The sequence below is a fragment of the Aquarana catesbeiana genome, linkage group LG06 (genome assembly GCF_042186555.1).
Source record: "Aquarana catesbeiana isolate 2022-GZ linkage group LG06, ASM4218655v1, whole genome shotgun sequence".
NCBI classification, from domain to species: Eukaryota; Metazoa; Chordata; class Amphibia; order Anura; family Ranidae; genus Aquarana; species Aquarana catesbeiana.
In genome coordinates, this window is record NC_133329.1 from 267,138,543 (window position 1) to 267,151,227 (window position 12,685).

Consider the following 12,685-nt stretch of genomic DNA (forward strand, 5'->3'; position numbering starts at 1 on the left):
ATGAGGGAGCCGTGGGCGGGGGAGCAGAGAGATGACATCTCTCACTGCCCGGCGCCCGCCCTGAATCCCTGCAGTACAGTTCCGCCCTCACTGTGCAGGCAGCTGCGGGAAGCGGAGAGATGGCATCATCTCTCTGCTGCCTGACTGATAATCTGCTGCCCGACTCTGGGACACAGGAAAGTGATACAGCAAGTGACAATCCGCACAATGTGTTAGGCGACGTGGCAAGTGACAATCCGTGACGTAGCAAGTGACAATCAGTAACCGCTGGCAGGTGACGTGGCAAGTGATGATCTGCATCTGGTGACAGGTGACGTGGCAAGTGACAATCCTCAATGTGTGGCAGGTGACAATCCATGATGTGGCAAGTGACAATCCACGACGTGTGGCAGGTGACGTGGCAAGTAACAATCCGCAACGTGTGGCAGGTGACTTGGCAAGTCACAATCTGCATCTGGTGACAGACGACGTGGAAAGTGGCAATCCACATCTGGTGACAGGTGACGTGGCAAGTGACAATCCGCATCTGGTGACAGGCAACATGGCAAGTGACAATCTGCATCTGGTGACAGGCGACATGGCAAGTGACAATCCACAACGTGTGGCAGGTGATGTGGCAAGTGACAATATGCATCTGGTGGCAGGCGATGGTGGCAAGTGACACGCTCAGGGCTCCCACTGATTCTGCATTATGGTGAGTTGAACTATTTTATTTTTTATAACAATGTAATAATAGAAATAATGCGCTTCAATCATCCTGACACCATATCAACCATGGTGCCGGGATGATTGAAGCGCCAACACCAGCCGTTTCCCCGACAAATTGCCCCCCAAAAAACATATTTTTGCCCCTCCCAAGACTAGGCTCTGGATCCGCCCCTGCTCCTGACACAAACTTACAAGTGCCATACATGCATATTAAACTAAACTGTGTAAGAGCATCTGTCAGTGTCTGCCTTATGTTAGATGGCAAAACAATCATCCTAGCTGAACTACAGCTGAGATTAAATTGGTTACCTTAAAAACATCAAATCAGTTGCTTTGTAGCGATCTAATTAAATGGGTAATATAATTTGTGACATTCGTTACTCGAACAATAATGTTAAATGTAAAAAAAGTCACAAATTTCCTGCTAAAAATCACATACTGCAATCAAGTGAAAATATTCCCTATGTAGTAAGAGGATCAAGCTATTCAGGACTATGTTTCCAGTTCCCAGACTTGTTGAAAAAGATGTTGCCAGCTGCAGTCCCTTGTGACCTCCCATCCAAAGACGTGTGGAAAAAACAAAGACATGCAAAGAATGTGCCTTGTACAATTAAGGACAATGAATATGTAATTACTTTGTACAATTTATTTTTCTCAGTCTATACTGCTCATATGATAGTTATTACTTTAAGCTAATAAGGCCTAAAGCTCCGTACACACCTGAGCACGCATGCTCCGAACGCGAGTGCTACGGCCACGTCCCCTGGCTCTCCAGCATCTGACATCTCCACCCACGGACCAGCTGACGTACTGACGGAACCACATACCTCGGAGCTTCGGACGCCATCGGAAGAGGCCGGGGAATGACTCCTTCACAGCCCAGCGGTCCACTGGAAGTGATCTCATGATGTTAAAGAGTAACACTACATGCCTGTTTTTATCAGCCTAAATGTGAGTGCATATTTTAAACACTATTAAAGCCTTTTATACACACTACTACCCATAGAGCGGCGCTGCTCTTTTTTTCTGCTTGTCATGGACGTTCTTACCTTTTCTCATTTAAAAATAAATATATAAATAAATAAGAATGAATGGATTTGGGCTTTAACAAAAAACAGTATTCCTACATAAAGTTAGCATTGAAGTGTAGAGCATCTTTTGAGATTACAAACAAGTGCTCTTGCAAATTCTGCTCTGGCCTGGTTACGTGATCCTGCAGCTGCAGGAGAAAGGAGAAAGCACTGACAATGGCTGGGCCATGGCAGTCTATGGGTGATATCATGGCTCCCGTAATTCCCAGCCATTGTCGAGCGATCCATGACACAGGGAAAACGGAGCTGTAAGATCATGACCAGACCAGAGAGGACTAAAAAAGTTAAGTATACAGATCTTTTCACACAGGGAAGGCAGCATAGGTAGGAAGAGGAGGAGGGGGAAGGAACATTTTTAAGATTAGTTAGTGTTAAGCTTGAATTCAACTTTAAATCTTGAAAACGAACAGTTAATTTGAATAGCAATCAGTTTTGAGATCTGAGGCCCTGCGGGATAACTTCCTTGCAGAGATAACCAGTTCTTGATTTCGGTACTACTGTATATTCTTTGGGAAAAAAGTGGAAAACTGGATTTTTGTATTTATGGCAAAGTCTTTTTCTTGGGGTTCATTGGGTTACAATGCTACTCACAGCAAGATTTGGAACCTGGCAAACCAAAAAACAGTGAACAGATTTAACCCCTCTACTCTTAGCATTCCTGTTTTAAGGAAAAACAATACTAGGAGCAAGACTATAGACAGTGGAGTCTGATGATGAAAAGACCAAGAAGCACATAGACCTAGCAGAGTGCACCATGACAGGAAAAAGTGGAACCTGATCCTTAAAAACCATAAGCTTGGATGATGATCAGTCTGAGCCCTGTAAAGGGCAGGCACAAGAAGCTGGTCCCCCTTTACAAAGACCATCAGGGATGACAAAAAGTCAGTCCGTGGCTGTGAGATAGACATGCACAGCACACACTACATCCAGACAATGAAGGGAGATTTGGAACTGAAAAACTATGTCCTAGTTGAGGTGAAAGGTCAAAACCACCTAAGTGACTCTTAGAGACCAAAGGCAATAGTGGCAAGAAAAGCAATCTTGTGAGTAAGAGTGGAAAGGGGGATATTGCTGGTTGGGTTCAAAAGGTGGTTTCCAAAGTGATGAGAGAACCAAATTCAGATCCCACGGGTAAACGCACAGTGGGAGCTGCATGAGACACTACAGGCAGCATTAAAGCTGCCGATGGACAGTGAGCTGGAAGGAACCACTGCAGCAGGATTGCACCTATATGTCTGGGGGCAGACATGTTGCACTACACGGGAGAACAATGCACAAGTTACAATGCCAAGCCCTGAATACTCACAAACCAGCTGCAATCATGAAGGATCCCTACGTCACCTGCAGGTGGGAATGTGTTACCTCATGCTGAATGATGGAAAGAAGAGCATGGAGTGTGTATGAATGACTCTACATCTAAGGGAATAATACATCAGAATTGAATCCTTTAGTGTTGGCCCTTTTTGCAATATATTAACTGAAAAATAGGGACAGTAATGGCCCTCAATAGTCTTATTCATAAGGTAGCTCCTGGTGCTCCATGTGTCCATGCTCAGTCACAAAAGGAGATAGCAGAGACTGTGTTACACCAAGGCTGTGCCATGGTTCTGGACCCAGAAAGCACTCCATGGTTAGCACAGTACACTCAGATTTAGAAAGCACCACAATTCGGAGCCCAGTGACTGGTGAGACCTTTTCAAGCTAACCTCGCAATCGTCCATTCCAGCAGGGTCCAGGTATAGCCTCCAAAACTATTGCTGAGGAAGCCTAGAGTGATTTCCCCATAAGGACACTAGCAAAAGACTGAGGACTCATGAAGTGGGGTAAGGTTATGGGAGGGACACCCATGGGATATGACCTCAAAAGCTTGCCAATGACCAATCACCTAAAAGAAAAAGGCCATAACCCAGGGTCTTTGAATATTCAGTCTGCGTTCTGTAATGTACAATTAAGACAATCACTTTGAATGTAGGAGAAAAGGAAAAAGCTAGAAAAAAAAATAATAACAAAAATAATAAAAATTATATATGAAATATGTTTACTTTTTTTTAAATCACACATTTACATTTGTAAAAAAAAATCCCTCCAGCCCCCACTCCCTAGTCTAGTAATGGCGAACCTTGGCACCCCATATTTTTTGGAACTCCATTTCTCATGATGCTCAACTACACTGCAGAGTGCATGAGGATCATGGGAAATGTAGTTCCAAAACATATGGGGTGCCAAGGTTCGCCATCACTGCCCTAGTCCATTCAATACACACAGCTGTGGCACACCCCTCATCTCCTCCACACAACCACCGTCCCGATCAAGGGCAGATCTACCACCTCCAAAAGCTGCCGCCTCCTGCACCATCTGTAGTCCAGCTTGTAAAAATCTAGTGCTGGTTTGCATACTATCCAAAGCTCCTCAGAATTGAGGCAGCATTACCAATAAGAAGCAATATTCTGGGGAATGAGGCCCCAAGTATCAGAGAAGGTAGGAACAGACCTGTCATTTGGGGGGGGGGGGGGATTGGCACAGCTGTGTATATTGGGGAGGGGGGGGTTAAGGAGATTTATTTTTGACAAAGGCTTACTTACTTTACCTCTGTTAGGACTTTATTATACTCCATGTCTCTTTTGGAAAGATTTCTATCCCTGGGCAACTATCAACTGTATGCTGCAAGCATTTTAGCAATTATGTTCTTATCTGCTTCAGTTATATACCTATGAAAAATGAGTGGGTCTGCATTTACTATAATCATAGGATTAGTTCCAGGCCTGCATTCATTGTACCCCAGGCATGCCTTTAGATGTACAGAATTCTGCAAGTATTTCACCACTGGTACCAGTGCAGAATAACAAAAACAAACAAAAAGAATACATGCTGAGGATACCATGCAACAAGCGCTTTAGTTACACTCTTTTCATTATCCAAATTCTTGAAACAGTAAAATGATCTTGCACTTAAAATGTACTCAGACATACAAAAAAGCTTAGTAATTCTTATATTGCAGATCTTAAGGGACACAATGGGGTGCTATAATGTCTGTTGTTATAGTAACTGCAAGTCCTGTCTATTGAAGTGTTATGAATTAACCCCATAATAACCTGAGAGGTTACCAATAGCAGATGCTATGCTTTTTTCTCATCAAATTTAAGATGCAAGGCTTTTTTCAATCTAACAGAGAAATTAGGTTTTATCAATATTACATTGAATGCTTTCTTTTTCAGTAATTCTTTACAAGTACTATGAAAGCCATATTTTGTAATTTTACCTATATGTTTTTGGAGCATTTCCTATAAAAAATAAAATATAAAAACAGAGTGCGGCTTCACAGTAAGTAATTTGGGGCTTAGGGGAAATAACAGGAGTTTAAAAAGCAGTCCCGTTCAATGACCTTGGCTACCCACATAGCTACATTTTTAGAATAACTAGTAACTGTTGCTGAATAGCATCATTCTCTGAGCTTTGTAGCCAAATGCAGGGTTATGGACCTCAAAAGAATTCACTTTGGCACAAAGCATAAAAAGCGGAAAAAAAATAACGGACTGCAGCTGTTTGAATAACCACATTTTACTGTTCATATAAGGTCTCATTCCTTGCACACCTTGCATGTGAGCATAAATAACAATACTCCAAAATGACAAGGTGTGAAAATCTGACCCCCTATAATTATTAAGTAATAATAAAAAGAAAAGAGCGGGAGTGTTCTCAAAATGGCCTATGCACAGCAGCACATACAGTATGTCACAAAAGTGAGTACATCGCTCACGTTTTTGTAAATATTTTATTATATCTTTTCATGTGAGACAACACTGAAGAAATGACACTTTGCTATGTAAAGTAGTGAGTGTACAGCTTGTATAACAGCGTAAATTTGCTATCCCCTCAAAATAACTCAACACGCAGCCATTAATGTCTAAACCACTGGCAACAAAAGTGAGTACACCCCTAAGTGAAAATGTCCAAATTGGGCCCAAAGTGTCAATATTTTGTGTGGCCACCATTATTTTCCAGCACTCCCTTAACCCTCTTGGGCATGGAGTTCACCAGAGCTTCACAGGTTACCACTGGAGTCCTCTTCCACACCTCGATGATATCAAGGAGCTGGTGGATGTTAGAGACCTTGCCCTCCTCCACCTCCCTTTTGAGGATGCCCCTCAGATGCTCAATAGGGTTTAGGTCTGGAGACATGCTTGGCCAGTCCATCACCTTTACCCTCAGCTTCTTTGGTCGACTATGGCGAAGCCTGTTCTGAGTGGAATCTGTCCTGTTAAACCGCTGTATGGTCTTGGCCACCATGCTTCAGCTCAGTTTCAGGGTCTTGGCATTCTTCTTATAGCCTAGACCATCTTTATGTAGAGCAACAATTCTTTATTTCAGATCCTCAGAGAGTTCTTTGCCATGAGGTGCCATATTGAACTTCTAGTGACCAGTAAGAGAGTGAGAGCGATAACACCAAATTTAACACACATGCTCCCCATTCACACCTGAGACCTTGTAACACTAACGAGTCACATGACACCAGGGAGGGAAAATGGCTAATTGGACATTTTCACTTAGGGGTGTACTCACTTTTGTTGCCAGCTGTTTAGACATTAATGGCTGTGTGTTGATTTATTTTGAGGGGACAGCAAATTTACACTGCTATAAAAGCTGTACACTCACTACTTTGCTATAATGTAAAGTGTCATTTCTTCAGTGTTGTCACATGAAAAGATATAATAAATTATTTACAAAAATGTGAGGGGTGTACTCACTTTTGTGAGATAGTGTGTGTGTGTGTGTGTGTGTGTGTGTGTGTGTGTGTGTGTGTGTATATATATCTTGACAAATTTACTTTAAAATGTAGGAGCCAGCTAGAAAGTTAGAAGCCAGTTTGTGCGTGGCGATATGTATCGCAAATCGACATTTACAGTTGCCGGCTATGAGATTAAGCCTGATTGGGAACAGTTGCGGCGGTACATTCACCTGCTATATAATGATGTGAGATGTACCAAGATGGCTACGCCTCAGACGACGTCCAGTGACTAAACACACAAGGCGGGACTTGGTACACGTCAACGTAATTTCCAGAAACTTCCTGTTTTCTGGTTTTGGTCTGGGGAATGCACGCTGCCCAGACCCAGGAACTTTGCCTGTACGCTTTTATGAAATTGGGGCAATTGGAGCCCTTTCTGCTTATGGAAATCTTTATATTCGTGATAAATAAATTTGTTTTTTATCGGATTCACACTATGATTGCCAGTTTTTTATTTCATGTGGATACCTCATTGCACAAACCATGCTACGGAGCAAGAGAGTATATCGATTCCCGGGACACCAGATTGGAGACCTATTTGGCTACATGCTCTTTACCCCTCCAAGGGTAGGGGCTTCTGGTGAGTGCATTTACCTAAGGGGGAGAACGAGAAGTCACTTAATTTTTCTGCACAGAAGTTGATATAAAGTCACATCACTTGGAAATCAGCACAAGTCACTTTTATGGGAATAAGGACACTTGATGTTGAGAAATTTCTTTGCTATATATATTTTTATTAACGGACTTAATACTATCACTGTCACACACTTGCTTCAGTTTTTTTTTCACTTGATTTGGATGTTCACATATGTTTGTAAACAGACAGTATACTTACATACTTTGCTACATAGGTTTTCTTGATATACCAATATCACCTGGCAATTAGCAATAGTCATATTGTGGTAATATGTATATTTGATGTGGATAGATATTTTCATTATTATACACTTGTTTGGAAGTAGGATTTAAATACTCAATCACACTTTTTGGGATTTATACATTTATTTTTTTTTTTGCTGTCCCAAACAAACACATTTATGTATATTGTTTTATATATATATATATATATATATATATATATATATATATATATTTTAAATTAATCCTCACGGTTGGTTAACACATATGTTATTTAAATATTCATAAGCGGCGCCAACGTCCCTTATTCTGATTACCTATTCTTTGGATGCCACTAGTGGAGTCTTTGTTCAGGGAGGCTGCAGCTTTATTCATACCCAAGCTCGGAAATTTTAGTTTAATATATTTCTGACACCTGAGGGTGTGATTTTTTCTGCAGCTATGGATATTTTTGGATATATGAACAATCGAAATATAGATGTTGGAGGGATCTTTAACTAAGAACAGGTTAATAGCAGACAGGATATGGATAGTCTTTTTAAACAATTAAGACACACTATGGAAAAACAACTTAGGGTGTGGTGGGATATAGCCACCCTTGAGATGTATATTAGTGAGAAAATGACACCTAGAAGAGTGAGATGGGACCTTAAACCTAATGACAGCATTAATGATTCACCCCTCATGGAGACAATTCAAGTTGCGAGGAGTAGAAAGCAATATTATGGAGATTAAGAATTTGCCGTTACCCTTCGTTAACCAAAAGGAGTATAAGGACAAGGAAAGAGAATTGCAAGAAATAATCAAGAAATATTATATTGACATACAAGCAAAGAAACAGAAAATGTTTAAGAGGGATGTGCTGGATTATACGAGTAAGAGGGTCTATAAATGATAAACTGATATAGAAGAATTTAATGAAGATTTGGAAGAAATTTCTATGGATGATAGTCCAGTTGGGGAACTAGAAAGAACTGAAATCCAAGGGCCTGGTGATTTTCACCATACAAGGCTTGAACACCCCCCCCCCCCCCCCCCCCCCAAAGACAGGAAGGACCATTTAGAACACAGAATCACCAACTAAGAGCCATGGACAGGAGAAGAGAAAATCAATATCTCTCCATATGAGAGATCCCCCACCCCCCCAAGATATAATATCCCCACCCACAATAGATTCTCGTCCATTGGCAGGAGAGGGCAGTATACCCCCTATCGAAATTTTCAACATTGGAGAGGATTTAGGGAAGAAAGAGGTTTTCCCCAGGGAGGGCCACGAGAAAGGCCTCCTGGAAGATGGAACAAACATGTACCATACAGGGTTCCAGGGTGGAGAGGTCAACGGATGAATGCAGGGGGAACTCAAAGAGGACAAGGACAAGAAAGCGACCTCAAGAAGTTAGAAAAGAGGAAGTCTAGGAATAGAAACATATGGAAACTTACTAAAGATATAGGAAAGAAGAGGAATGTGGTCATACATTCAACAGATAAGGGGGGTGGACTAGTTATACTTAATAAAAATGAATATGAGGAGATGGAAAAGCTACTTAAAGTTGAGAATACCTACAAGAAATTAAAAGGATTAGAGCAGTGGTCATCAACCCTGTCCTCAGGGCCCACCAACAGGCCAGGTTTGCAAGATAACTGAAATACATCACAGGTGATATCATTTGCTGCTCAGTGATTGCAGTATTCTAGTCTGCATCTCCCCAAGGTAATACATAAAATCTGGCCTGTCAGTGGGCCCTGAGGACAGGGTTGATGACCAATGGATTAGAGAACATATTAATAACAAAGAATGGCTTCCCTAAACATAATTTGTCAAGGCATTTCAAGGAGGTACATCAAAGCGATTCCATGAGTTTGATTTTTTACAGGATAGCTATAATTAAGGACCATTGGAGGGGTGACAATAAAAAGATAAGGGTATCACAGAACGAGACAGAATGGATTAATCGATTGGGGTCTTTAGTACCTGGGGGGCTCAATGTCAATATCGACCTTAATTGTTTTCTATATAATTTCTAATTTTTTATGAGTTTCAATATTATTTTTCATTATTTTAAATCTAGCCTTTAACATCAGAATTCCATCTAGGATAACTCTTGCTGGCCCTCTAGGCTGTAAGACAGTGTGCAGCGGGCAATTATTTATGCGGTATGATCAGCATTTGATACCCTCAGAATTAGGGCTGCAACTAATGATTATTTTCATAATCGATTAGTTGGCCGATTATTGTTTCAATTAATCGGTTAATAACCTAAAAAAAAAAAAAAAAATGTAAAAAAAAGTGTGGTGTATAATTTAATTAATATGTAAAGTTTTTTTTAAAAAAAAGGCAATTTATTCTTAAATATCTCTATGCAGTGGTAAATATAAATAACCAACTATATGGTCAGGGAGCAAAATATCCAATCCACTCTGAGATTAACAGACAGAAGAGATATACTGTATATACTATTAGAGGAGAGATATTGTATATACTATTAGAGGAGATATACTGTATTTACTATTAGAGGAGATATACTGTATTTACTATTAGAGGAGATATACTGTATTTACTATTAGAGGAGATATACTGTATTTACTATTAGAGGAGAGATCGATATACTATATACTGTATACTATTAGAGGAGAGATATACTGTATATACTATTAGAGGAGAGATATACTGTATATACTATTAAAGGGTGAATCTGGTAAATATCATCAGACTCAGAAATTATTTAAAAAAAAAAAAACAATGTCTTCCTTCAAAAAAAAAAAAACAACTGTAATTTTAAGAACATTCGTTCGATTTTCTAATCGTTAGTGGGATCAAATCGACGTTCATTTTCAACCACAGTGACAGGAAAATTTGAAAATAGAAAACTTCTTGGTCAAAGGAATTTTCAGACAATGTATGTGGTTTTCGTTCAGAAATTACATTCATTTTAAAAACAGAATGTTAAAAACAAGTGAAAATTTCAAACATTCTTTCATTCAGCGAATGTACAAAGATTTTTCGTCTGAATATTTTCGTCTGAAAATTGATCCGTGTGGCCAGCATAAGGCACGGTGCACACCTATGCAGTTTGCTTTTGATTGGTTTCTGCAGTACTTTTTGCTGTGCATTTTGATTTTTGCGCACGTGATTTTGCTCAGATTTGTGTTTTTGCTTTTTTTTTGGGCCAATTTGTTGTTGGGCAAATTAAAAAACACAAAATTGCTGCAAAAACGCATTACATGCTTTTCTGCAGCTTCTCCATTGAAGTATATTGAACCAAAAAAGCACTGTTTTGCGTTTAAAAAAAAAAGTCCCTGACCCTTTCCAAATACGCAGTGGCTGAAAAAAGCATAGATGTGAACATGTCCCATAGGAAACCATGTAAATGAACTGTAGTGCGTTTCTGCAAAAAGCAGAAGCTTTCTACTCTCACCCTTCCGCTCAAGTCAGAATGCAAGGCATTTACTCGAAACCCTTTTCTATAGCTAGAGGGACTAGACAAGGATGTCCTCTATCCCCTCTAATATTCGCTATAGCGATAGAGACCTTGGCTACTGCGATCAGAAACCACCCTGATATCCACAGCGTCCGTTTACACATAAATGTGCCCTTTTCACAGATGATATACTATTATTCGTTACCTCTCCCCTCATCTCAACTCCTAATATTTCTAATTTCTAAATTGCTACATGATTTTGGCCAAGTCTCCGGCCTCAAAGTCAATATGTCCAAATCTCAGGCCCTGAATGTATCGACCTCTCCCGCTCTGGTGGACCACGTGCGGGACTGTTTCTCTTTCACCTGGGACAATAAGGCAATCCCCTACTTGGGTATTAACTTGGCCTCTTCCATAGACCAGCTATATAGCATTAATTACCCACCTCTTATCAAGAAACTCACTTCTGGTCTGTCACACTGGTCATCCCTAGGACTTTCCTGGCTAGGCAGAATGAATGCTATCAAAATTACATTATTACCCCATATCCTTTACTTGTTCCGCTCCCTTCCTATCCCAGTTATAAAGGCCCAGATCTCTAAACTGAAATCATACATAGTCAATTTGTGTGGGGAAAAAAAGGACACCGTTTCTCTAAACATATACTATACAGATCCAAATTTCAGGGGGGATTAGGACTCCCTAATCTCTGGTGGTATTACCAGGCAGCTCATTGGCTCAGATCTCTATTGTCCATTCCAGAGGTGCTAAACCTGATTGGGTTGCTATGGAGAGACAATAAATCCCTAACTTCACTATAGACTATCTAATAAGAAGTGACCCTAAATCCCGACCCCCGATACTCTCCCCAACTTTGTCTCACTCAATAGCATTATGTGATTCCCTACATAAGCTACCTAAAATCACATAAGTATGGCACCCGCTAACACATTTTCCACAACCCGCACTTTCCCTCAGGGAATGACATATGAGCATTTCAATGGTGGACAGACAAAGGTTTATATAGGATCAGGCACTTCATTAACTCTTCAGGTCCACTTTCTTTTAGCTACTGTGTTAGTAAATTATAGATGCCACTCTTAGAAGTTTCGCTTCACCCAAAGTTCTCACTTTCTAAATTCGATTTGGGTTACAAAACCCAAACCTTTAACAGTGACACCATATGAACAGTGGTGCTCTAAAGTTCAGGAGATGAGAGGAGGCATTTCTTTGATCTATTCGGCCTTAGCGGAGACCACGTATAAAAACTCTTATATGCTAGGATGGAAACGAGATCTTGATTTTGATTGGGTTATAAATACATGGCATCACTGTTTCAAGCATACCTTTAAGGGTATCCAAAATATATCTCTGATAGAAGCTAACTTGAAAGTCATTACCCGCTGGTACATGGCACCCACTTGCCTTGCAAAAATATATCCTGCTGCTTTAGAGAATGTGGCATTCTGGTTCAAATCTTCCATTTATTCCGCAAGATAACTGGAGTTTTAGTGCCCCAGAACCCCAAGACAGCTCTTCTCAATCTACCAATAGCTAAAACTTCTAAATCTACTCAAAATTTGATTAGATTTATCTTAACCACTTAAGGACCAGGCCTATTTTTGAGATGTGTTGTTTACAAGTTAAAAACATTTTTTTTTGCTAGAAAATTACTTAGAACCCCCAAACATTATACATTTTTTTCGTAACACCCTAGAGAATAAAATGGTGGTTGTTGCAATACTTTGTCACGCAGTATTTGCGCAGTGGTCTTACAAGTGCACTTTTTTTGGAAAAAATACACTTTTTTGAATTAAAAAATA

At 40.2% G+C, this 12,685-nt stretch overlaps 1 protein-coding gene across 6 annotated transcripts in view; it reads right to left on the reverse strand.

The window, feature by feature from the left end:
* The window catches only part of RAPH1 (Ras association (RalGDS/AF-6) and pleckstrin homology domains 1), a 345,430-nt gene that overhangs the window by 203,094 nt on the left and 129,651 nt on the right, over positions 1 to 12,685 (reverse strand). The window lies entirely within an intron of this gene.